Source organism: Macaca thibetana, chromosome 6 (assembly GCF_024542745.1).
Source record: "Macaca thibetana thibetana isolate TM-01 chromosome 6, ASM2454274v1, whole genome shotgun sequence".
NCBI classification, from domain to species: domain Eukaryota; kingdom Metazoa; phylum Chordata; class Mammalia; order Primates; family Cercopithecidae; genus Macaca; species Macaca thibetana.
In genome coordinates this window covers 106,095,835-106,100,533 of record NC_065583.1, presented here as the reverse complement: position 1 = coordinate 106,100,533, position 4,699 = coordinate 106,095,835, and positions in this window count along the sequence as shown.

Here is a 4,699-nt window from a genome sequence, read left to right as displayed (position 1 = left end):
TAAGTGTAAGCAGTAACCTTTTTTTCTTTGGATTAATCCTAGCCCTGCCTGAGGTCTGGAAGCTTGTAAAGTCTGGTCATAGTAGTAACCTGTAATTCATGCGAGGAGTCACATGACCATTCTCAAACTCTAAAACATTGATAGCAGTATTCTATTGCATTAAAATCAGCTTTCTTAGAGCATTTGATTAGTTCAGATTTATGTCAACTAGACATCTTTTGGATAGTGAGAGTGGGAAGGCTAGTTAAGGAGAAGACGGGCAACCACAACCAAAGAGCCATTGCAAGCATTTAAGCTGTGTGAGCTGAATTGGAGAGGGGAATTTGTACAGCTTAGCATAGCTGAGGATGGCCTCTTTAGAAATTATTGTGAGTCAATAATTTACATAAAATGATTGACTACACTTTTGCTGTAGTTAGAGGTAAAAAGGTATGTATGAGCCACTAAGAAAGAACCAAGGCCCAGATACTAGAGGATCAGTTTGAGTTTTTCTCTGAAATGACCTGTGGTCACCTGTATGCTCAGCCCTCTTCAGGGTGGAACAGGCTGGACAGAAGAGAGTGAAGGATCTTCAAACCTGCTTTCCGCCTGGGTGATAAACTGAGCAATGAGATGCATGTGGCAGGACAGGATGTTTGATTTCAGGAGACAATACAGGATTAAATCCAAGGGGCACATCTCACACTGAAGGATCTGAGTTTAGATAAGAGGACAAAGAACAGCAAAACACATCAATACCAATCTCCTGAGCATTATGTTCATTGTGGAGTGTTTTTTCATGACCAGTGTTTCTCGAAGTATGCTCCTGTGCTAGGTAAGTCTTGAATTTATTAATTACTTTGCCCAGTTAGCAAAAATAATGGGTAACCTCTACACTGGAAGCCGAGAGAAGATGGCAGATGATTTAGTTTGCAATTATGTGTTTAAAGCTTAACGGAGTGCATTTTTCATTTTGGTGTGCCTGGAACACAGCCCTCCTACCCCCCGTCCCTGCTGCTGTTTTCCATCGTGTGCAAGTTTGAGAGCTGCCGGGGGAGATATGGGCACTCTTGCATCAGGATGTGAGTTTTCTAACAGCTGCTCCCTAAGGCCAAAAGAAGAGCCTCACACTAACACTGGGGTTAGGAGGCTGAATGCAAAAGATGGCTTTAATACTGTGCTCTCAAATGAGTGTGCATCCACCCAGAGGACCTGCTTCAACAGACTGCTGGGCCCCGCCCCAGCGATTTCCTGTTCTCTTGTTCTGGGGTGGGGCCAGAACTTTGGCAGTTAACAGGTGCTGCTGCTGCACGAATAGGTTAGAATTTCAATATGAGGTACCTGGTGGGGCTGTGAATGAATGGTTTTACAAAACTGTTTATTCAGTAGCACAAGGTTGGAAAACACCCGGGGAGTGACCAAGTGTTGGCTAATAAAAATTCAATTGGAATTAACCCAAGAGAGATGTAATAACTAACTAGAAAATGTTACTTGGATTTGGTGCTCCTCATACACCCCCTTCCTGTCCCAGAACAACAATGAAGGTCTTCTCCACCTCTTCAACCTGTGGAGTGACTGCCCCAGAGAGAAGCACTTGCCACCACCTATTCCCTTCACCCTCCTGCTTGTTCCCTCCACTCTGCTGCAAAGGGCCAGATAGAGGGAAAAATTGAGCCCCTTTTAGAGGTATGTATCACTGTCCACTCCCCATCCTCACCCCGCCTGCACTATGAAGTTTGACTACTTTGAACTGTAATGTTCCAGGATTGTAGCAGTGGAGCAGGATTAGTCCCAGGCAACAGCATTCCAGTTGGCTAATTCTGAAGCCACTTGGCAGGGAGCGTAAAAGTAGGAGGGCCTTGTGCCAGCTGCTAAGCATACAGGGTGTGTATATGTGTGTGCGCCAACTGCTAACTAAGCATACGGGGGGGTGTGTGTGTGTGTGTGATGGAAGGAAAGCATCAGGAAGTAATCCAAACTAGAAGGGCTCCGGTCATCCCCCCTGTGTTGATTATGGAAGTACTTTGCTTTCATGTCACTTGCAAATTTGAAGTGGGCTGGAGTGGAGGTGGGGGGCAGTTGAGGGGGCAATTCTGTCTCCACTCTAAAATCAGCTGGGATTGTACTAAGTAGAAGCCTTGCACACAATAAAGTGAATATAGAGCTTTGTTAGCCCTGCATGATGTGTGATGTTCTCTTGTAGCCCTGAAGCTCACAAAGGAATTAACAGAGGAGCTTCTACCTTCCTGCCCATTTCACTGTCTAGACTTGGGCTATAACCTCAAAGGGCTCTTACTATGAAATCAAGCTTTGGTGCACTTCCTCAGTCTTTTCTCAACGAGGACATAACCTGTGAGCTCTCGTTCTTAAAACTTTCATCCTCTAATAACAAAAGGTACTCATATCTGTGTGGAGAGCTTGCCTACCTCAGGCCAAGCCTCTTTCAACACATCTGGATGCTCTTACCCAGTGGTCCCCAACCTTTTTTGGCACCAGGGATCAGTTTCGTGGAAGACGATTTTTCTACGGATGGGGTGGGGTTGGGAGGGTGATTTTGGGATGAAACAGTTCCACCTCAGATCAGGCATTAGATTCTCATAAGTGTGCAACCTATGTCCCTCACATGCAGTTCACAATAGGGTTCTTGCTCCTATGAGAATGTAATGCTGCTGATCTGACAGGAGGCGGAGCTCAGGCTAATGCTCGCTCTCCTGCTGCTCACCTCCTGCTGTGCGGCCTGGTTCCTAACAGGCCAGGGACCAGTACCTTATTCAACTGTACAACAGTTAAATAACTGAGGCTTGCTGGTATATACCAGGAGGATGGTAATTTTAAATGGAAAGTTCTTGGGGTAAAAGCCATTTTTAACTTGCTCAGGACAGCACTTACCTATGCCAGTAGAACTCAAACCTTGAACACCCCATCAGAAAAAGTTTTGGAAACGCACCTCCAATAATTTTTTGTTTTTTGAGACAGAGTCTCACTCTGTCACCCAGGCTGGAGTGCAGTGACACAATCTCAGCTCACTGCAACCTCCGTCTCCCAGGTTCAAGTGATTCTCCTGCCTCAAGCCTCCCAAGTAGCTGGGATTACAGGCATGTACCACCACGCCTGGCTAATTTTTCTATTTTTAGTAGAGACGGAGTTTCACCATGTTGGCCAGGCTGTTAATATTTATTTCTTGAGGAATTACATACATTATCAAACAAAAAATTAAATGATAAAAACATGTTTAAAAAAAGCCAAAGATTTTTTAATTCTGTACTGCAGAGATAAATCTTGCCCACATTTTTCTCCAGACTGAGGTCTCTGATGGGCAGGGACTATGTCTTTTCTTGTTACCTTCAACAAGTGCCTTACATTAAAAGGTCCTCTAAGTTTGTTGAATGGCCGAGGCAACAAGTCAATATACTTAGCACTCATACCAAACAGAAAACAGTCACAACAGAGGCAGGAAGTGTTGAGGGAGCTGGAAATCCAGAGACCTCCATTGCAGTCCTTGCTGTGAGACTTTATGCTATTCATTTCCTATCTTGTCTTCAGTTTCCTTAATTGTGAAATGAGACAGTTGGCTTCGCTGGCTTCTAAGAAGGTATCTAGCTCTACGTAGTCTATGAAATGCCATATTTATGGTGTCCTCATATAAACACAGAATCAGTTTATCATCCAAAGACGGAAACATGATACATTTTTATAGTGGATGATATGAATCTCATGTGTATTGATACTTCAGGGAAGAGCCCAGTACCTTCCACAGAGCACCACAGGGATTGTTAGCAGAGGTGACTCAGTCAATCTTTGTTTCCATCATCGCTCCTCAGCAGCTGCACAGCTAACTATCCATAACCCTTTGCAGCCCAGACCTGCTGTGGGCTCCTGGCATTTCTTTTGACTCTTTGCTCATCTGCCACTATCTCTGGCTGGGAGAGTTGGCATCTCTTTATAAAGCTTAAGTCCTAGGGGAAAAGAAGATAATGGTGTTCCTTTTCCCGGATCTCATCCTTGCACCTTCTCATTGAAGTTAAAATCTCTTCTGCCCCTCCAGTTTCATTTGCTCCTTCTATTCACAACCTATCCATATATATTTTTTCACTTTTTTGCCACCTTAAACATACACTCTATTGAAACTGCTCTCTGACTTTAGGTGGGGCCTTGTGTTCTACTGGTCAGTTGAGTTGATAAGCTAGAGCCTAGCTTATTAGCAGAGTTTCTAGACTAATACAACAAGCAATATCATAGTAGTTATATAATCCAAATACAAAGGAAAAGGACATACAATAGAACTGAATAGCAGTTGAGGGGGTTGATATAAGTAAGTTCAGAAGTTGGGACCCTGAAGTAGGTTTTAGCTATTGACTAAGGGGAGGATAGCAGGCATTTCCTTAGAAGGTAAGCATGGATTGCTGAGTGACACAGTAAATCTACCTGGCTGTGACAATTTATCTGTATAGAGGACCAAGGAGTCAGGCTGGTAAGATGGAATAAGGCCAAACTACTAAAAGATGCCTTTGATATGAGACTGAAGTCAAGGAGTGTGGACTCACTCTTGGAGATAAGGGCACTATTGAAACATTTAGCAAGAGGCTGAGGCAGGACAATCGCTTGAACCCGGGAGGCGGAGGTTGCGGTGAGCCGAGATCATGCCATTGTACTCTGGCCTGGGTAACAAGAGCAAAAAACCACCTCAAAACAACAACAACAAAACCATCAGGCTGGGCAC